Source organism: Schistocerca americana, chromosome 3 (genome assembly GCF_021461395.2).
Source record: "Schistocerca americana isolate TAMUIC-IGC-003095 chromosome 3, iqSchAmer2.1, whole genome shotgun sequence".
Taxonomy (NCBI): Eukaryota; Metazoa; Arthropoda; class Insecta; order Orthoptera; family Acrididae; genus Schistocerca; species Schistocerca americana.
This window is the reverse complement of record NC_060121.1, coordinates 983,446,124-983,469,370: the sequence shown is the minus strand read 5'-3', so window position 1 is coordinate 983,469,370 and position 23,247 is coordinate 983,446,124. Positions and strand designations below refer to the sequence as shown.

The 23,247-nt window shown below is 42.6% G+C and overlaps 1 protein-coding gene across 1 annotated transcript in view; it reads right to left on the bottom strand.

Annotated features, from left to right (window-relative positions):
• LOC124606610 (L-ascorbate oxidase-like) overlaps positions 1 to 23,247 on the bottom strand; it is a 134,920-nt gene that overhangs the window by 3,301 nt on the left and 108,372 nt on the right. The gene's annotated exons all lie outside the window — the stretch shown is intronic.

Genomic DNA, 23,247 nt, shown 5'->3' with positions numbered 1-23,247 from the left:
GGTGCGTTGTCTCGGTGAAACAGCACACGCGCAGCCCTTCCCGGACGTTTCTGTTGCAGTGCAGGAAGGAATTTGCTGTTCAAAACATTTTCGTAGGATGCACCTGTTACCGTAGTGCCTTTTGGAACGCAATGGGTAAGGATTACGCCCTCGCTGTCCCAGAACATGGACACCATCATTTTTTCAGCACTGGCGGTTACCCGAAATCTTTTGGTGGCGGTGAATCTGTGTGCTTCGATTGAGATGACTGGCTGACTTTGTTTCTGGATTGAAAAATGGCATGCACGTCTCATCCATTGTCACAACCGATGAAAAGAAAGTCCTATTCATGCTGTCATTGCGCGTCAACATTGCTCGGCAACATGCCACACGGGCAGCCGTGTGGTCGTCCGTCAGCATTCGTGGCACCCACCTGGATGACACTTTTCGCATTTTCAGGTCGTCATGCAGGATTGTGTGCACAGAACCCACAGAAATGCCAACTCTGGAGGCGATCTGTTCAACATTCATTCGGCGATCCCCCAAAACAATTCTCTCCACTTTCTCGATCATTTCGTCAGACCGGCTTGTGCGAGCCCGAGGTTGTTTCGGTTTGTTGTCACACGATGTTCTGCCTTCATTAAACTGTCGCACCTACGAACGCACTTTCGACACATGCATAACTCCATCACCACATGTCTCCTTCAACTGTCGATGAATTTCAATTGGTTTCACACCACGCAAATTCAGAAAACGAATGATTGCACACTGTTCAAGTAAGGAAAACGCCGCCATTTTAAGTATTTAAAACAGTTCTCATTCTCGCCGCTGGGGGTAAAATTCCATCTGCCGTACGGTGCTGCCATCTCTGGGACGTATTGACAATGAACGCGGCCTCATTTTAAAACAATACGCATGTTTCTATGTCTTTCCAGTCCGGAGAAAAAAAATCGGAGGCCTTAGAACTTGAATGCACCTCGTATTACATTTATATTTTTACTAAACGTAACAATATTATTTAGTTTAATTCTTCTGTTACTTCGATGTCAGAGTGCAGCACAAGCCAGACACGTGTCTCCCTCATAGCGTTTTTTCATTTAGCTGCCACCAGGCGGAAGCACTTCTGCTTTGCCTTCGATCCTGGCCCACAGATGGCATAAGCTTCCACTTTCTCTACCATTGTGCCTTGGCTATGCGTGGCATTCAATAGATGGCACGTTCTCACATTACAAGCTGCAACTGAAAACTTGTGCCTGTCTAGGACTCAAACCCGGATTCTCTACTTGTTGGGAACAGTCGACTTGACAGACTCGGCCATCTGGACACGTCCCCAAAAAGCAAAGTATCTGAGTTCGAGTCCTGGTCCGACACTGATATTAGAGTATAGCTGTCGAATTATTTCAACGACCAAAGCGGCAATGTTACACAGCTTTCCGTTTGGTTACGAATATTAGGTTGAACCGTACTTGGATGCTCCGCTTCTTGCGAATGGTAGCTTTGACTACCCCGGTCATCTCGACATGCTTCCCGACTGACCCAAATTCCAAACTGCTGCTCATCTCTGAGGTGATCCTGTTCACATTCGCCTTTGCCTGTAGTCCTGTAGTCTCACATATTCCTTTGCCCGTAGCCTGATGTATTCCTGCAAGGGGACAATGATGATATGCATCGGACGTGTCCAAAAGAACAGACAATATGCATATCATAATATTAATATGTGAATACGAAAATTGAAGTACTGATTTTTAATATTAATTATACAAGCAGACCAATGAAACTTATCTAATTCAAAAGGTACTATGTCGTTGACGTGCACAAAGAAAAAAACATATGTGTACATAGCCGTTAAGAGAGGTAATAGGAAGTAGATGCTTTCAACTTCATAACTCTGATGATATCTTCCCTATCAAGCCTTAAAATCTCCAACACATGAACACCGAAAATTGAAATGCTACATACTTCTGATCAGCGTGTCGATCAGCTGGTATTGTAGAGATGACACACGAAAGTAACAAATGCATACGGGCAGCCTCTATGCGACAACTGCTATGCCGATGATGATGTCAGCAGTTAAAATCAAAATATCGCACCAAGGACGTCTGTAAATAAAGTTGTGTATTGGCGTCGTTATTTCGCTTACTTTTCTATAAGAGTAACTTTGTGATCATTTGCCGCCGTTATCTGAAAATTTGAAGTACGTTCCTGATTTTTAATTTCTTTATTTTGAATAACTGTGACTTCTGACTTCCCTTATAATATGGATATTATATTTGTTTCAGGCTCTGCCTAGAAGGATGATGCTAACAGTTCAGAGTGAAAGACGCAAAACTAGACAGAGACAGTCTTCGTGAAGGAAGTAATAGGAATGAGGACATTCATAACGGTAATGCAGTTGTTCTATTGAACGAACATAATTTGAATACATGAACATCGAAAATTAAGGTTTGTAAAAATAATTAGTCAAGGAGGCCAATGAAGCTTATATAATTCGAAAGGAACTTTGCCATAGATGTGCACAAAAAAAATCATGTGTATACGTAGCCATTAAGAGAGGTGAAAGAAAAGAGACATATACACACGAGAAAAGTTTTCCTCTGTCTCTCACATTGCTACCAACTTCTACCAAGCGCACCGATCAGGTGCTATCGTAGAAACGACACACGAGAGTAACAACGTTCCGTGAAATCACATTCTATGGACGTCCATATTGAAATATTAACATCGCCCATTTAAATATTTGCAGTAACACACGCATTCTGGGCAGCTACAATGCCACAAATGCTGGATCGTGAGGCTGTCAGCAGCCGAAAACCCGAAACGTAGTAACGGAACAGTTGGGGGGCAGCAAGCGTTATTTATTAGCGTCGTTTTTGGACTTAACTTCTGTCTCGTAGTAAATGGAACTAATTTTGTGTTCGTTTGTGTCGTCACCACAAAATTTTAAGTGTTCCTGATTTTCAGCTTCTTCATTTTGAATAGCCACAACTTTCCTTATTGTTCAGAAACTATATTCGTTTTAGGCTATGCCTCGAAGAAGAACAGTAAGGATCTGGGCTAAAAAGACGAAGAGCTAGAAAGACACAATTTTTGCGTAGACAATGTAAAGGGGATAATGTGAACGTTAATGACGATAATACTATTTTTGTTTTGAAAGATACATTTAAATGGGCGCTGAACGTAATTCCAAATTATTTTGAGAGTTATAATTGCGGTTTGATGAATTTACTGTGCAGGATTTGTACTGCAAATCATTCGTACCTGAGGTTACAGGATATAATGACATTCACATTGTGTCGCCATAAGGGAAAAGAGAATTTGCCACCGTTAACACGAAATTTATTTTTCAACTCAATGTATCAAGGACCTCAAATAATCGATTAACTGAAGAGAAATCAAAGAATTATTTCGAGAATATTCGCAGCTACAATGCAGTATTTGCTATGGGTCAGTTCTGAGGCTGAAATTTCAGATACAGTTTTTCTTGGAGTGTATCACCTTTAAGATACATGGCATTTTTATCACAGGTCAGGTCCACTGAGCGGCACATGGTTGCCGCACGGTCTGGGGCAGCTTGTCACGGTTCGCACGGCTTCCTCCGTCAGAGGTTCTAATCCTCGCTCGGACATGGATGTGCGTGTGTGTGTGTGTTGTCCTTAGCGTTAGTTGAAGTTAGATTAATTAGTGTGTAAGCCTAGGGACCGATGACATCAGCAGTTTGGTCGCATAGGACTTTACCACAAAGATCCACTGAGTCAAATTCTCGAATTTGGACCCCCACCCCCGCGATGCTAGTAATTGTACAGATACGCGTCGAGAGACAATACGACTCTTTCAATGTGGATGTATAATATCGTTCTCCCCTTTGCCGTAACATTGTGAGGCGGCAAGCAAAAGAGGAACGTGAAAGGGATCACGTCAGAGGCGTGCAGAAATTAGGAATTTGGGTCGGTCCAGAAGACACTGTCCATTCCATTCAGCTGCTCTTCCAGGTCCTTTGCTGTCTCTGACAGAATTACAATGTCATCGGCGAACCTCAAAGTTTTTATTTCTTCTTCATGGATTTAAATTCCTACTCCGAATTTTTCTTTACTTTCCTTTACTGCTTGCTCAATATACAGACTGAATAACATCGGGGATAAGCTACAACCCTGTCTCACTCCCTTCCCAACCACTGCTTCCCTTTCATGCCCCTCGACTCTTATAACTGCCATCTGCTTTCTGTACAAATTGTAAACATCTTTTCGCTCCCTGTACTTTACCCCTGCCACCTTCAGAATTTGGAAGAGAGTATTCCAGTTAACATTGTCAAAAGCTTTCTCTAAGTCTACAAATGCTAGAAACGTAGGTTTGCCTTTCCTTAATCTTTCTTCTAAGATAAGTCGTAGGGTCAGTATTGCCTCACGTGTTCCAACATTTCTACGGAATCCAAACTGATCTTCCCCGAAGTTTCTACCAGGTTTTCCATTCGTCTCTAGAGAATTAGTGTTAGTATTTTGCAGCCGCGGCTTATTAAACAGATAGTTCGGTAATTTTCACATCTGTCAACATCTGCTTTCTTTGGGATTGGAATTATTATATTCTTCTTGAAGTCTGAGGGTATTTCTCCTGTTTCATACATCTTGCTCACCAGAAGGTAGAGTTTTGTCAAGGCTGGCTCTCCCAAGGCTATCAGTAGTTTTAATGGAATGTTGTCTACTCCCGGGGCCTTGTTTCGACTCAGGTCTTTCAGTGCTCTGTCAAACTCTTCACGCAGTATCATATCACCCACTTCATCTACATCCCCTTCCATTTCCATAATATTGCACACTCAAGAACATCGCCCTTGTATAGACCCTATATATACTGCTCCCAGGACATAAATACATTTTCCCCGGGCGCGCTACAATTCGAACAAATGAATTTCTTCCGTTGCTCCATAATCTATGTTTTATGGGTTCAGCACTATCAGTGACGAGTGGTTTTGGAATCCCAGCTAGTTCTGCAATTTCCAGCTTCTGGAGCTTCCTTCTTGTTCTTTTGCTGCTGACGGTGTTCGCGAGTTGCGGCATTCAGTTCTGCAATGACTTTTGCAGTTGACGTCCGTTTACTTTTCGTCACAATCCTCTTCAATGGCTGTCTTTCACTTTCGTCCGGGTTCTAATGTAGCGGACGGTGTTTCTCCGCTTTCACAATATGCGCTTACATAGTTGGTGCCTCTTGCAACACCAAACTCTTCGGCTCCCTTTGTTACGGAAGCACCTATAATAGTAGCGTCAGCAATTTTTCGAACTTCGAATTCAATAGCTGCGACATAAGGCGCTTACAACTACACAGAACATTCTGTTCTGACCACGACTCATACCTACAAAATATTGAGGACATTGCAAAGGTGCCGTTCGTAGTCACATAAATACGCAACCTGCAGGCTGGGCTAGCAACTAAGTTTATATTCAAGAATGCATTTCTCACATCGTTTCCATGTTTTTGTCCGGCACACTCTTAATAAAATTGCGCTCGTTTTGTTATTCCACAGCTAAATTATAGTTCTCTGGCTATAATTTTGCACATACGGAATAGCGTCCCGGCGACATATTTCAAACTGATTCGAGCGACTGGACTCACAGTAGCCTATCAACGCGTTAAGCCAGTGACAGCTCGAAGCAGCCGCAGACACACGGGTGGTGCGAGGCAGAGCGGGAACCCGGCCGCTGTTGAGGGCTCTCACGCCAAACCGGTTGCGGCAATGTCTACGTAAAACGAACTTTTAAACTCGTAGAGTTATTTCATATTTCTTATTAATATTCTGTCTGATTCCATCGTTTTTCATTCCGGGCGAGCGTCTGTACACACTAATACTGCTCGTAAACTTGAGCCCGCTTGTAATTATTTTACTCGGCTGTGTTTTACACGAGCCGGTTGATTCGCCGTTGTGTAGGATTCTTCTCAGCACAAAACTTGCCCTAACTTTTTATTCGGTTCCTTTCTCGTTTTCGTGTTTCACGCTAAACTTTATGGTATTGCGTAAGTACGTCTGCTTGTTAAACTCGTTTTCTGGCTTCTGGTCACAGTTTAACGATGAAACGCAATTTAAATAATCAGTTTGTGCGCGATTGAAATACGAGCATTTTTTTCTCTGTATTTGCCTTATTTACATGTTCATTTAAAATTCTCTTCCTTTCTATCTCACCTTCCTTCTGGACCATAATCGTTTTTTCGAGCTGCAACAAACAACTCAGGAATTTTTCTTAACTCATTTATTTTTTCGTCAATTTTGATACTAAAATTATAGCTCGATTACTTAATTTTTTGTTTTCGTCATAGACTACAAGCTGCATCCCAAAGATTTCACAAGGTGTTCTTAGAAATTCATCTTCGAATAAAAAAAGGTATGAACATATTGAACACGCTGTGTTATCATGTTCTGGAAATCAGTTGCTCTACGCGACAGTTAATTAACCGCCGTTTTTTAATTACTTCTCGCTTGCACAGGTGCCGCATTTTATCAGCTTCGTAACATTATTATTCTACATCTACATCCATACTCCGCAAGCCACCTGAAGGTGTGTGGCGGAGGGTACCTTGAGTACCTCTATCGGTTCTCCCTTCTATTCCAGTCTCGTATTGTTCGTGGAAAGAAGGATTGTCGGTATGCCTCTGTGTGGGCTCTAATCTCTCTGATTTTATCCTCATGGTCTCTTCGCGAGATATACGTAGGAGGGAGCAATATACTGCTTGACTCCTCGGTGAAGGTATGTTCTCGAAACTTTAACAAAAGCCCGTACCGAGCTACTGAGCGTCTCTCCTGCAAAGTCTTCCACTGGGGTTTATCCATCATCTGCGTAACGCTTTCGCGATTACTAAATGATCCTGTTACGAAGCGCGCTGCTCTCTGTTGGATCCTCTCTATCTCTTCTCTCAACCCTATCTGGTACGGATCCCACACTGCTGAGCAGTATTCAAGCAGTGGGCGAACAAGTGTACTGTAACCTACTCCCTTTGTTTTCGGATTGCATTTCCTTAGGATTCTTCCAATGAATCTCAGTCTGGCATCTGCTTTACCGACGATTAATTTTATATGATCATTCCATTTTAAATCACTTCTAATGCGTACTCCCAGATAATTTATGGAATTAACTGCTTCCAGTTGCTGACCTGCTATATTGTAGCTGAATGATAAGGGATCTTTCTCTCTATGTATTCGCAGCACATTACACTTGTCTACATTGAGATTCAATTGCCACTCCCTGCACCATGCGTCAATTCCTTGCAGATCCTCCCGCATTTCAGTACAATTTTCCATTGTTACAACCTCTCGATATAGTACAGCATCATCCGCAAAAAGCCTCAGTGAACTTCCGATGTCATCCACAAGGTCATTTATGTATGTTGTGAATAGCAACGGTCCTACGACACTCCCCTGCGGCACACCTGAAATCACTGTTACTTCGGAAGACTTCTCTCCATTGAGAATGACACGCTGCGTTCTAACTCATTTTACTGTCAAACTGTCTCACTTCTCCCTCGGAGGGACTGATGGCCTCGCAGTTCAGTCTCGTGACACCCACCCAACCAGTTTCACACTCCGGTACAGTCTTCACTGTCACCTTGTAGTGTGTACGCAAACTAATTTTACTGATTTCGGCTACCTTTGCAGAGATTACATCATAATAATAGTATATAAAATTCTGTGAAAATAACATCTGCTTTCAACATCGAAACATTTACAGTTATAAAGTTGGTAGTTAAATTCCTAGGATCCTGAAAATTCGTTTGAATGCAAGGGTAGACTCGAATGCTGAAAGTATCTATGTTCACACCGTATTCCCATAGATCAACACGAGTTTTCCAAAAATAATCAAAATTCATCAGATAAAAGCGGGGAGCATTGTTTCCAGAAGATGGGTATGTTTCTTTGCTTTGTATATCAAACTATCAACAATGAGGTTGCATTCTAACTCATGGTCTAGCATTTCTCAGACTTTCTTTTTTTCCTCAAAGAATCATGTGAAGATGTTCAAGCTTAGTTATTCACTTCCCCCTGCACGACTGCTGCATTCCAGAGTAAAATGTTCCTACCATAGGAAGGCCATCAAAATTACTCGTCAAGTAAATGTTGGATACATCCTGATATGCCGGCCGTAGTGGCCGAGCGGTTCTAGGCGCTACAGTCTTGAACCACGCGACCGCTGCGGTCGCAGGTTCGAATCCTGCCTCGGGCACGGATGTGTGTGAGGTCCTTACGTTAGTTAGGTTTATGTAGTTCTGAGTTCTAGGGGACTGATGACCTCAGCTGTTAAGTCCCATAGTGCTCAGAGCAATTTGAACCATCCTGATATTCTCGTTTACGATTTTCCAGTCGACCATGCTCCTGAACGAAGACTCTGTAAATAATAACGAAGAAGAGAAATAAAGGGTAACATATAAGACAAACCTGTAACTCAAACCCGAATAATGGAAAGTGTTCAGGATGTAGGGCATGTTCTTTGATATACAGGGTTATCCGACATATACTGTGTCATCCTAACAATACATTGTGTATACCGTACCTCCCCCTTTGCAAAGAAATGAGAGCTATCACGAAGCATTAAAACTGTATGCCAAAGCAAAACGTTGCCTTTCGCAGCCAAAATTCGTGCCAGCTGAATTATCACTTTTTTATTCACCTCGTGTTCTGAATAGGTGAAGAAACTTGAAAATAAAGAGAGGCAGATAGAGAGAATTCTAGGCGAATAAGGGTATGCGGCATGGACGTGAGCGTCACCGATCCTGTTTAAGCTGTGTCTAGCTGCACTCCTGCAGACTTGGCATAGAAAAAGGCAGGTTATGGGAGTGGCAGGAAAGGATAGCAAGGTATGCGGTCTGTATCCTGCAGATAAGCAGACTGTCCTAGCAGAAGATGAAGATGATCTGAGCCATGTGATAAGAAAGTTTATAGAGGAATACAATAAGGTTGGCCTGAAAATGAACATGAAGAAGTGTGAGCACTTGACCACTGGAAGTGGAACAGCAAATAATTTGGAGGTAGATGGAGAACCAGTTGTAAGTGTGGAAACGGCAAGGTACCTTGGCGTGTTAGTTAATGAACAAGGTGCAAGTACCGATGAAATCACTGGTAGGATTAATAGCTGTAACAAAGACAATGAATCCTTTTCTGTGGAACAAAAAGATAAGAACAACGGAGAAGAGAGTGTGTAAGACTATAGTGTAAAGTGTAGTTTTATATGGAGCAGAAGCCTGGGACGTTAGCAAAAAGTAAGACTAAACTGCTTGCAATTGAGGTGGATGATGAAAGACGAGGGTCAAGTTGTAGTTGGATGGATAGGATAATGTATGACGTAATCCGACAGAGAATAAAAATGGATAGAGGTCACATCAAGCAAAAATAGCTGATGTGGTTTGGCCATGTGAATAGGAAGACAGGGCATGGAGAACCAATTGTAAGTGTGGATGGGAGCTGGCAAGATGATGTGGAGCAGGCAATGGAAGCAAGGAATACGAACGTTGAGGAAAGGCAGCACAGAAGAAGATGGCTACTGGAGGCGGAGAAACGGCTTCAGTGGTAGATAACCTCTAAGAAGAAGAAAAAGAAGAATAGGACAAGTTTATCCTGGTTCCAAGCCGTCCTCAGTAGCAGAAATCTGAAACCTATAGCTGTATTGAACCACACAACAATTCCCGCTATGCTGGCCGGGGTGGCCGAGCGGTTCTAGGCGCTACAATCTGGAACCGCGCGACAGCTACAGTCGCAGGTTCGAATCCTGCCTCGGGCATGGATGTGTGTGATGTCCTTAGAATTAGTTAGGTTTAAGTAGTTCTAAGTTCTAGGGGACTGATGAGCTCAGAAGTTAAGTCCCATAGTGCTCAGGGCCATTTGAACCATTTGAATTCCCGCTATGTAATGTTATAAACGGCTTTCTGGTACCTACCATATTGACAACCAACACTTACTTTCCCATATGTCGACAGCGAATTATGGTCTACGTATATGTCGTAACCGGAAGTTTCAACCGCTTTTTTACCGCTTTCCTCCTACAGTGTCATCCATGTGTCCCCTAAATTTGTCTTCGTAGGCTGTGGTTTCTTCACCATTTCCTTCCTGCAGTTTTTCGTCGTTCTTTTAGTTTTCATCTTTCTGCTCTCTAAAGAGCTTTTTTGAGCCGCTATAGTGGCGGGGCCTATTCACGGCTTTTCTGATGCTCACACGGTGCACTCTGGTCTTACAGAAACCTCAGTGAGTAAGTCAACAGTTAAATGAGTAAAACAGCTTACTAAATAGCTATCCAGGTACCAACGACGGTTGGTATCACTGCTTTGGCTCTGCTAGTAGCTCTCTCCTACATTCCAGACTCCAAGGAAGTGCTGCACACCATTCTGTACTAGCACTCCGGCAGAGCGAGGTGGCGCAGTGGTTAGCACACTGGACTCGCATTCGGGAGGACTACGGTTCAAACCCGCCTCTGGCCATCCTGATTTAGGTTTTCAGTGATTTCCTTAAATCGCATCGGACAAATCCTGGAATGGTTGCTCTGGAAGAGCACGGCCGACTTCCTTCCCCATCCTTCCCTACTCCCATTGGACCGATGACCTCGCTGTTTAGTTGCCTTCCCCTAATCAAGCTGTAACGCCGGAAATGCATATCCTCCTATTTCCATCTATTGTACTATTATTTTTTTCCTTGTTTTGTTACCTCAAGATATGACATTTCTGTCTCTTTATATATTGTAATTGCTTTACTGTTTGGATATATATATATATTTATGCATTTATGTCGATGTATAATTGGTTTGTTTCGTAAATAGTATTTGTATTTTTACGCTGGGTCTTGCCTAGGGAAAACTGCTATCGAACGATTACATCGATGGGTCGTGTGAAGAATCAAAGTGTGTAGGATCTTTGGTAGTGTTAACTCTGCCGCGTGGAGCGCGGGCTGGGCAGTGAGAGTCTGGCGGGAGTAGCGAGTGGAGCAGGTGTGTTGGGTGACGCTCCCGCGAGTTGCCGCGCTTTCGGGGTTTGGCAGCATGTAATTGCGCTCGACTCGCGATGATAGTTTCTGACATGGTGTCGCGGACGGGAAGCATTAGCTGGCGCACATCAAGAGCCCGTTTCGCCTGGTGACCGTGTCGAGAAGAAGGCGCGCCAACATCCAGCTTCTGCAACAGCGACGGCCGACAATGAGTGACTGTCGCCACCTCCTCGATCGACGGCTTCAAACCTTCAATCAACCAACAAGGAAGACTAAAAGCACGTAAAGTTTCAGAACTGTATGGCAGACCTCAGCTTTTCAAATTGTTCCATTTGCCTCGCAAAATTACAGCAACTTAGCATGAACTTTTGTTGCTCATTGTCCCAATTGCATTGCCAAGCAGGGTCCCTTCCTTTTCCGAAATGAGCCCGAGGGTCGTTGAAATTCAAACGCCAGCATCATTCGATTTCACTGCTTTAATTTCAAAGTTCAGCTGGCTACAATATTTAGATTGCACAGGCACAAATTAAGAGTGCAAGTTTTGTTACCGTATTTTAGTTACCTGTGACTGCAGCTCAGCTTGGTACGTACTAAATTTTACTATTGTTAATTGTTCAGAATCATTTAATTCAAGTTCAAAGTTAATTCTCTTATTTCTAAATTGCGTAGATTCAAGCAGCTTTTGAAATGATTGTTGAGGTAGTCCAAGACTAACCTTATTTTACTGAATGTCGATGTGCTTCAGAAAGAAAGCTCACTATTAACTTCAGTCACTAAATTAACTTTCGATTTTCCGGTTTCATTAATTCTTTTGCTAAATTAAGTGTAGCGAAATTTATTACTTCTGACAAACTTTCAGTTTTCACACTACACGTGTCAACCTTCAATTGCCACGCTTCTAGTGCTAATTATATGTGTAATAACCTTTCTTTTTCAGTTATTATAGTAATTGTCCATAGGACTGGCGACCGTGATTTACCCCAAATCTCAAACATCTAATTACCGCTAGTTAATTGTTAACGTAACGGCCGCACATTTACTTTCTTCATTAACTTTACCCCTTTTCAAAATTAATTTCCACCAGTTTCATTTGCATTTTTTCTTTCATTTAGATGTAACCCTTTCCTCCCTCTTTACCGATAGATTAACTTCGGTGACGATTGCTTTTCCCAAATTTCCATTAGGTACACGCGGTTTAATTTTTCACTGTCTTTAAGGTCGATAAGTGAGGGGGGAGGTTACACGTGGCGACCTGGTGACAGGACAATCTTCAAATTTGAGGTTGTTCTGGACACGAATTTTGCATTGTGCAAATCTCGTAACAAAGTACTGGTTACGAAATGGTCGATACGTCAGCGAGAATATTCGTGTGAGGAATCCTAATTAGAGTTGAGATTTTGCATTTATATTGAAAATTATTAAAATGAGTGAAGGCAACAATTACCAAAATCTGGTAGACTTAGATATGGAACAATCGGTCGAACAGTGGGAAACGCGCACAGCGGTACCCATTGTTCCGGGGCAGGCGGCTAGCATGAAAGATGCGACCGCCGAAACGCAACAAAGGGCAGAAATGGAATTCCAGACTTTAGAAAATGTTTCGGAATCGGAAGTGAAAATCAAATCTGAATCCCTTGATGACGAATACGGGGGGACAATGAAAGAGGAAGCCGCTACGGAAGTAAAACCGGTGGTTTCCGGGAATTTGACTGATTTATTGAATGTTTTGATTAACGAAATCAAGAGTCAATCGGCAGAAATTAAAGATCAGGCTGCCAAGCAAGAAGCTCAGGCTGCCGAGCAAGCAGCTCAGGCTGCCAAGCAAGTAGCTCTGTCTGAAAAAATTGAACGAATGCTAGACAATCAGAACAAAGCTATTAATGTTGTTAACAACAATGTTGAAGTTGTTAACACAAAAGTGGATAAAATCAAAGACGATATTGTCGTGATTAATACCGAAATCGGTAACCTTAAACAGGAAATGATAGGCGTTCAGGCGGAAATTGCGAGCATAAATACTCGTTTTGATTCCGAAATTAGCAGAATCGAGAAAAGTGTAGGAGACGCAGTTGCTCCGATCATCGAGAATAAGGTGACGGAAGAAATTCAATTAGTGAGAAAAGAGGAACAACAGAAGGTGGAAACTTTAAAGGCTTTAGTATCCGAAGTAGATACCAAAGTGACGAAGCAGGCTAACACCTGCGAAGAGAAAAAGAGGGAAGTGGAAACGCTTGCGACAACCACTTGCCAAGTGATTACGAGGGTGTCGGAATTAGAAAGGAAACTTGACGAAAAACAGAGCTATGTGCCAATCTGTGCACATAGTTCGGAGTTGTTGACGAAAGAGGAGCGGTTCGACCCCTTGAAAAAAGGCGGTATACACCCGACGGATTTCATTAAAAATTGTGAAAGAGTTTTACCCAGATCATGGACTAATGAGAGAAAAATTAATGCGGTTATTGATGTGTTGGCTGGTGATGCCAAGCGTTGGGGCCTAAACCTCAACATTACGAACCTGACTTTTGACGAGTTTAAAAATTTGTTTCTGGCTGAATACTGGTCAGAGCAAAAACAGCAAAGTGTCTGGCGCGAATTTGTCGTATCGAGGCCTTTCGATGCGAATTCGCGCGGCTCGATGAAGGAGTTTTGTGAGGGCTGGATCCGCAAGTTGGAATTTTTGCGTGATCGCCGCACGGAATCCGAAATAGTCTGGGAACTCTACAAAAAGCTTCCAGATGATACAAAACGCTACGTAGGAAGCAATTACAGGACAATAAATGATTTCCTGGAAAGAGTGGAGGACGAGGACAATTGGCGCAATAATCGCGACAGTGGTAGAAGCCGTGGTAACAACAATGGGTACCACAGCAACCACACCAACGATAACCATGGGAATAATGCATACCGCAACCATGGGAGCAATAACAATAATGGTTCGGACCGTAATAACAATCGGTACAATGCAAATAATAACCGGAATGACGGAAACCAGTATCATACTAGCGTGAGACGGGCTGCGCAGAATAGTAATAATGCCAGAGGGTGTGACCAGCCGCCTCAGCAGTATCTGGGGAGCGTATCTGCTGGGACGAGACAGGGAAACCATTAGCCGCGCCGGTGAGGGGCCGACCGGGCGTGGAGAAATTTTGGCGGCCCAATAACAGGAGAAAACCCAGGTGTCGTCGTTATGAAAATTCCGTATGGAATAATCAACGGCGGGAGAGTGTGCCAGTGTTAGGAGAAAGGAGTGCGCCCACAAGTAGTAGATCAGCTGTAGACACGGCAGTAGAAAATACATTCACTGTCAGTGAGAACAATTTAAGTAGTGTTCCGGAAATCGATTATAAAGTGGCAGCTGTAATACCCACAGCGGAGATTGAGTTTAAGAATGATTCGCAAGTGTTGAAAGAAGATCAGATGTCGGATAAAACGTCCGTCATTGAGCGAGGGGATGCAGAGAGGGATGAGGTCTGGTTAAGGCAGTTCGGTCGCTTATACGACGAACTAAGAGATTATAGGGGTCTGTATGGGAGAAGTGTTTATGGGGAGCGCGTGCAGTATTTGCCGCGTCTCGTCCCACAGGAAGATAGTATTTGTGAAATGATAGAAAGTTCTGGCCCTAACCGGCAGACTTTACCAGAAACAGTTGATGTTAATGGGGAGCACGATCAAGATGCGTCGTGTTTCGTCCCGCAGGAGTTGAATGTTGAAGTAGTAACGGAAAGTTCTGGCCCTAACCGGCAGACTTTACCGAAAGTTGTAATGGTAGAAGTAGCCGACCCATCCGACGCGAACATCCAGTTTAAACATTGCGAGAGTATTAAGGAGAAAGATTACGAAAATTTTAGTGATAGCCGGACACAATTGGTAGAAAAGCACATAGATTTCAGCGTGTATGAGGTTAGAGCTGACGTTATGCGGTCAGACGGTAGCAGTGTGGGTTGCGCAGATCCAGAGGAAGTAATTTCAGATGCGACTGGGCACATTCCTCCAGGTAGCTTGGCAGATGAGATCAATCTGATTAAAGAGGAATCAACGAAGGTGACAATTAGTGAAGTGATAGCAAAGCAGCACTCACTAGTTGACGAGTTACAGGAAAAGGTTTCGGTATTGGAGGCGAAGCTACAGACTAAGCCTCAGGACAGACGTGTTGAAATTAAAACTGTATGTGAACAGAGGCTGAAAAAGCCGCCAGATAAACCGGATTTGGGATCAAAGCCGGATGGTTTTTTCTGGAATGACCTGGATATAGACGAGGATTTACTGTGGGAAAATAATGAAACAGTCGAGGACAAGTGTAGACAGATAGTAGTGTCTGTTAATATGCACGACCTACAACTAAACGTGTTGATTGACACCGGTGCAGAATTGAGTGCTGTATCTGGGAAAATATTTGAGTTACTGAAAGACAGACCTGGCGTCGTAGTTATGCCAGTAACAGGAGTGAAAATTATCGGTGCTACTGGGAAGGCCAGTAAACCGGTCACAAAACAGATTTTTGTCAACTTCGAGGTATGTGGGGCAAGATTTGAACAAGAGTTTGTCGTCGTGCCAGACTTGACTACGGAAGTAATTATCGGGTTAGATTGGCTATTAAAGTACCGTGCAGTGATTAATTGCGAAAGCAAAACTTTGACATGTACGTCACAAGATAAAACAATAGTAGTTAGTTTTGACGAGGCAGGAGACGGTGTGCATAGGCAATACCAGCCTATACACATTGTTAACTGGCCGGGTGACATTGACGTAGGAATGAGTTTGAACTGCCATAACATGAGGAATTTCGGCATTGACAAAAGTGTAGAAAGTGAATTGGAAGAGATAATCAAATTCCCTCCACGGATTAACATTAGTATTGGTGTGAAAAAAGATCGTTTGCAAGAAGTAATGAAGCTAAAAGCCGATGCTCGCATACGTCGTCATGACGCTAAAGCGCGTTTTGCTAAGTTTGCAATCGGAGACTTAGTACTTGTAAAAGCTCATGAGAAATCGAGCGAGATAGACCATGAAAACTCTAAATTTAAGTTTGTTTATAATGGACCATATAAAGTCATTGGTATGCCTCACACAAATGCTTACGGAATATTGTAGACTTGAAATTGTACCAACCTAGGATCGATTAATACCACACAATGGGTAATTTGTACAATATGTAAATATAGAGTGTAAGATTTAAGGTTTGCTAGATTGCCATGCTTTTGACTGACCAAGGTCATTAAAGAAGTTGTAATTAATAAGTAATTAATTTTGACTAAATGATTTAAGAGTAACTGATTAGTAGTCATCTGAAAAATCCAAGCTGCTACTTTAAGTTTTCAGCTGAGTCACAGTAGATTAAGGAATGTAAATATGATCTTGTAAATAGCTGTAAGATTTCATAAATATGTGATTTACTAGTCATTGCCGATGTACTTAGACGCTGTTTTAAGTTTCAGGCTAGTACATGCGTGTGATGATGGACAGTGTTGAGGTATCCACTGTGATAGTGTTTATGGACTCCTTGAGATTACTGGGGAGTGAGTTTTTCCGAAAGAATTCAGTGAAACGGACGTTCTGGAAACGCCGTCACAAGGGCGAGTGAGATCAAGCGTGCCGCACACGCGGGCGCAACAATACTGGCGAGGCGAGCCGCTGTCGGCTCTTGTGCCGCTGTTGGCTCTTGGGCCGCTGTCGGCATTCTTTGCACTTGCGAGTACGAAAGGCGGAATAGTTTTTTCTTCCCGGACAGCTGATGTGGAAGAATTCTGCTCTCAATATTTGTGTTTTTTTTTCGATCTGATGTGTGTTATTTTCTTGTTTAGCGTTTAATGGACTCCCATGACGAGAATATTAATTATGAAAGGGTTATGTAAAAATGTGTATTCCATGTAATTAATAATTAATTTGCGTATTTTGATCTACCTGTTTTTATGACCATGTACTCTGATTAATTTTGTAAATAGTATTCCATTTCTTGATACTGTTGGGAATTTTGACAATTTTAGAATAGCTAAACCATTTTCTATGTTTTCTATGAATTTTGATATGTTGTCAACCTGTTTTATTTTGTTCAAGATGACAGAGTGGAATAAGATTAGGAGTTTCTCCACTCAATTATTATTGTCTACAAATTGGTTTATGGTTAATTAGACGAATGCTAAATTTTTTGGATGTTTTGAGCATATGCATTTCCGCTGTTTCTTTTTTGGGACATTTTCTGAGTCTGTTTACGTTACACGAACATCCTCAGACAATGTGGGGCACGTGTAACGCCGGAAATGCATATCCTCCTATTTCCATCTATTGTACTATTATTTTTTTCCTTGTTTTGTTACCTCAAGATATGACATTTCTGTCTCTTTATATATTGTAATTGCTTTACTGTTTGGATATATATATATATTTATGCATTTATGTCGATGTATAATTGGTTTGTTTCGTAAATAGTATTTGTATTTTTACGCTGGGTCTTGCCTAGGGAAAACTGCTATCGAACGATTACATCGATGGGTCGTGTGAAGAATCAAAGTGTGTAGGATCTTTGGTAGTGTTAACTCTGCCGCGTGGAGCGCGGGCTGGGCAGTGAGAGTCTGGCGGGAGTAGCGAGTGGAGCAGGTGTTGTGTGACGCTCCCGCGAGTTGCCGCGCTTTCGGGGTTTGGCAGCATGTAATTGCGCTCGACTCGCGATGATAGTTTCTGACATGGTGTCGCGGACGGGAAGCATTAGCTGGCGCACATCAAGAGCCCGTTTCGCCTGGTGACCGTGTCGAGAAGAAGGCGCGCCAACATCCAGCTTCTGCAACAGCGACGGCCGACAATGAGTGACTGTCGCCACCTCCTCGATCGACGGCTTCAAACCTTCAATCAACCAACAAGGAAGACTAAAAGCACGTAAAGTTTCAGAACTGTATGGCAGACCTCAGCTTTTCAAATTGTTCCATTTGCCTCGCAAAATTACAGCAACTTAGCATGAACTTTTGTTGCTCATTGTCCCAATTGCATTGCCAAGCAGGGTCCCTTCCTTTTCCGAAATGAGCCCGAGGGTCGTTGAAATTCAAACGCCAGCATCATTCGATTTCACTGCTTTAATTTCAAAGTTCAGCTGGCTACAATATTTAGATTGCACAGGCACAAATTAAGAGTGCAAGTTTTGTTACCGTATTTTAGTTACCTGTGACTGCAGCTCAGCTTGGTACGTACTAAATTTTACTATTGTTAATTGTTCAGAATCATTTAATTCAAGTTCAAAGTTAATTCTCTTATTTCTAAATTGCGTAGATTCAAGCAGCTTTTGAAATGATTGTTGAGGTAGTCCAAGACTAACCTTATTTTACTGAATGTCGATGTGCTTCAGAAAGAAAGCTCACTATTAACTTCAGTCACTAAATTAACTTTCGATTTTCCGGTTTCATTAATTCTTTTGCTAAATTAAGTGTAGCGAAATTTATTACTTCTGACAAACTTTCAGTTTTCACACTACACGTGTCAACCTTCAATTGCCACGCTTCTAGTGCTAATTATATGTGTAATAACCTTTCTTTTTCAGTTATTATAGTAATTGTCCATAGGACTGGCGACCGTGATTTACCCCAAATCTCAAACATCTAATTACCGCTAGTTAATTGTTAACGTAACGGCCGCACATTTACTTTCTTCATTAACTTTACCCCTTTTCAAAATTAATTTCCACCAGTTTCATTTGCATTTTTTCTTTCATTTAGATGTAACCCTTTCCTCCCTCTTTACCGATAGATTAACTTCGGTGACGATTGCTTTTCCCAAATTTCCATTAGGTACACGCGGTTTAATTTTTCACTGTCTTTAAGGTCGATAAGTGAGGGGGGAGGTTACAAAGCAACCAACTAGACTCCCGGGAAAAGTACATAACTGAGAAATACAGAATTGATATGAGCGAGCCTTCTGCGAAGAACATCAGATACCGCTGATGAATTCTTCTCGTGTTATCAGCCGAGAGGTGGCGTCGTCTTGTTGCAACGATTCAATGAGTTTCGTACCCATCATCTTCTGGCTTCGCATATATCAGATACCGCTGTTTTGTTGGTCGAAACGTGGCCTCACACACTGCCCGTCAAGTTATTCGGGAGGAGGACTGTTCAAACCCGCGTCGGGCCATCCTGACTTAGGTTTCTCGTGATTTTCCTAAATCACTTCAGGCAAAAGCCCGGGGTGGTTCCTTTGAAAGGACACGACCGATTTCCTTCCCCATCCTTCCCTGATCCCAGCTTGTGCTCCGCCTCTAATGACCTCGTTGTCGACGGGTCTTTAAAAACCAATCTCCTCCTCGACACGGTCATCCAGTAACCTTTGTGGGTACGCTTATGGACTGGAATACAAATCGCGTGGTGGGAGATTCTCGGCAATAGTTTCAGGACCTCTTTGATTCTTTGTGCTGAGTCGAGCGGATCCAGCGTGAAAGACATCGCGGAAGTAAGTATAGTCGATTCAGTGAAATGGAAATATGATTAGTCGACTTAATTAAACGGCGCTGTATGTTCTATTTAATGCCAGAAACAGGGCGCTCCTAGCAGTACCACGCCCGTAGCCGCTGATCGGCCATCAAGACACCAGAGACCTACATCCGGACCGCTGCAGCCCTACATCCTAAACAGCTTACTGTTGGACCCGCCAGAGGTGGGTGCCGAGGAATAAGTGGGAGTGGGTGCTTTGACAGAAAGCAGAAATATTTAGAAGTAGACGTAATCTGAATGACACTGGTGTTTACGTAACTTAAATACAGCAAGTCCGACTGTATTCCATAAATCCGTTAGTCAGGGCCTAATCGTCATAAGTAATCACATTACAGTGAAACAACGGATATGGCTGCTGGGACTCCGTTATCAGACTGAGCGAGATCGGTGCTGCGACGTTTTTGAGTCGTCTCGGTAGAGACGTTACTCGCACATTCAGCAGGAGGTGTGGGTTCAAATGTGTGTGAAATCTTATGCGACTTAACTGCTAAGGTCATCAGTCCCTAAGCTTACACACTACTTAACCTAAATTATCCTAAGGACAAACACGCACACACCCATGCCCGAGGGAGGACTCGAACCTCTGCCGGGACAAGCCGTACAATCGATGACTGCAGCGCCTGAGACCGCTCGGCTAATCCCGCGCGGTGTGCGTTCAAGCCAGCCACTTTTGCGAGGCCTTCACGAGGTTTGCTGCCAGCAAGATACTTAAAGCTTGTTCCCCACAGATAAGTAGGATTCTCAGCCACGTATGTAATAGCTCTTTGGAGCAGGGTGTTTTTCCCGATAGACTGAAATATGCCATTGTAAAACCATTGCATAAAAATGGGGATACGTCTTATGTCAACAACTACCGCCCAATCTCTCTTCTGACAGCTCTATCAAAAATTTTTGAGAAAGTAATGTATTCAAGAGTAGCCTCCCATATTTGTAAAAATAAAGTACTAACAAAATGTCAGTTTGGTTTTCAGAAAGGCTTTTCAACAGAAAATGCTGTATACGCTTTCACTGATCAAATATTAAATGCTCTGAATAACCGGACATCACCCATTGGTATTTTTTTGTGATCTCTCAAAGGCCTTTGATTGTGTAAATCATTGAATTCTTTTAGATAAGCTAAATCATTTTGGTTTGAGGGGGGCACTGCACAAATGGTTTAATTCATACTTATCGGGAAGAATGCAGAAAGTTGAAATAAGTGGTTCATGTAATGTTAAAACAACAGCTGATTCCTCAAACTGGGGGGCTATCAAGTACGGGGTCCCACAGGGTTCGGTCTTAGGTCCTTTACTGTTCTTGATATACATTAATGACTTACCATTCCACATTGATGAAGATGCAAAGTTAGTTCTCTTTGCTGATGATAAAAGTATAGTAATACAAAAACCAAGAACTAAGTGATGTAATTGTAAATTATGTTTTTCACAAAATCATTAAGTGGTTCTCAGCAAACGGACTCTCTTTAAATTTTGATAAAACACAGCATATACAGTTCCGTACAGTAAATGGCACAACTCCAGTAATAAATATAGACTTTGAACAGATGTCTGTAGCTACGGTAGAATTTTCAAAATTTTAGGTGTGTCCATTGATGAGAAGCTAAACTGGAAGCAACACATTGATGGTCTGCTGAAACGTCTGAGTTCAGCTACGTATGCTATTAGGGTTATTGCAAATTTCGGTGATAAGAATCTCAGTAAATTAGCTTACTATGCCTACTTTCATTCTCTGCTTTCGTATGGCATCATATTCTGGGGTAGTTCATCGTTGAGTAGAAAAGTATTCATTGCTCAAAAACGTGTAATCAGAATAATTGCTGGAGCCCACCCACGATCATCCTGCAGACATCTATTTAAGGATCTAGGGATCCTCACAGTAACCTCACAGTATATATATTCACTTATGAAATTTGTTGTTAATAATCCAACCCAGTTCAAAAGTAATAGCGTGCATAGTTATAACACCAGGATAAAGGATGATCTTCACTATGCAGGGTTAAATCTGACTTTGGCACAGAAAGGGGTAAATTATGCTGCCACAAAAGTCTTTGGTTACCTACCAAACAGCATCAAAAGCCTGACAGATAGCCAACTAACATTTAAAAATAAATTAAAAGAATTTCTAGATGACAACTCCTTCTACTCATTGGCTGAATTTTTAGATATAAATTAAGGGGGAAAAAATTAAAAAAAAAAAAAACTTGAACATTAGTGTCATGCAATATTTTGTGTAATGTAATATCTTGTATAGACACCTTTTATTAACCTGACACGTTCCACATCATTACGAAGTGTCGTATTCATGGTCTATGGAACAAGTATTAATCTAATCTGATCTACCTCAGGATGCTTTCTGCCTGGTGAGGTATCAATATCGTACGACAACACAGTTGGAGTCTCGATATTCGACGACACCCGTTCTCCCTGCGAACTTCTGATTTGGACTGCAATTAATACTTTGTGGCAGCCGTCGACGACCTTGTACAGTGTATCCATACAGTCCCAGTATCATTTCAAAAAGTCATAAGTTGGATACTGCACTCAGCAGGGGAATAAAAGGGCCACTTTTTTGAAACCCACACGTCTTCTCCCATTGCGACACTGAAGTTTGAAATTTGGCTCGAAGGTGCCAGCAACCTTCCTCTGTAGTAGTGCAAAAGCGTGGCTCCCTGTGACGTCATACTTGGGCTCGGCGATGCTCCAAACAATAAGGTGTCGACACGCGCAAAAATAAAAAAAGGCCGCGGCTCAGAAGCTGATGTCAGGTGTAAAGTGGGTTAAAGATGTCACTGTGATAGCAGTTTCACCATAATTCTACCTAACGCCACCGTGGACACGTCACACCAGGGAAAAAGGTTGTTGCAACCTCCCTATCCACATCTCACACCATCACATGACGCCTCTGCAACGGATGTCAGAACCGCGACCCACAGCGTTAAATTTAATGCATGCACACTGGATAAGTGTTCACAGCGAACTAAAAACGTCAAAGATATTCGCTGTGCCGCGTGGGAGCACACTCTGCTGCCGAAAGAGCCGTATTTATACGCACTTGCGTTATTGATAATGAGATACCCACATATCGCTTACGAATCCTCTTCGCAGTGCCGTCCGCTGTGGCCGATCGGTTTTAGGAGGTTCATTCCGGAACCGCGCTGCTGCTACGGCCGCAGGTTCGAACCCTTTCTCGGGCATGGATGTGTGTGATGTCCTTAGGTTAGTTAGGTGTAAGTAGTTCAAAGTCTAGGGGACTGATGACCTCAGATGTTCCATAGTGGTTAGAGCCTCTTCGCAGTATGCAAACGGGAAAAATTTTCCGTAGTTTCTCAGCGTCGTTTGGATTCATCTTCCATCCTGTCTTGTTATTCAGGAGGTTCCCTCACTTCCTCTTACTGTGGGTCGGCGATTCTGGGCTCATAACCTGTGAATCTTTTTTAGGAAAATCTTCAGTTGCTATTAATTTCGTAGGTCATTAGGAAGCTCATGTGTACGGAGCTTCGAGTTGATGCGTGTATCAATGCTGACGGAGGGCATATCAGATATTTCATACTGTGCTGGTACATCCTTTTCCTGTGTGTTTCTCGTGATTGTGTCGAAGAGTTGTAGAAATTGAGCTCTAACATGGAAATGGAGCGTTTCCAGACCCATTTTCGTAGAACACGTTTTCTTCCTCTGCGTGTAAGGGATGTTTCCTGGAAGTTTAGCGATACCATTTTGTAACACCCTGTGTTACGTACAGGGTGTAACTAAATTCCCTATAAAGCCTTTGAGAACTTCTAGTATGGGCCAAGAGGATTAAGTTCAGCACAGGAATTCACGTCCGGAAAGGTAGTTTTCCAGCTACAAGCAAATTATCACA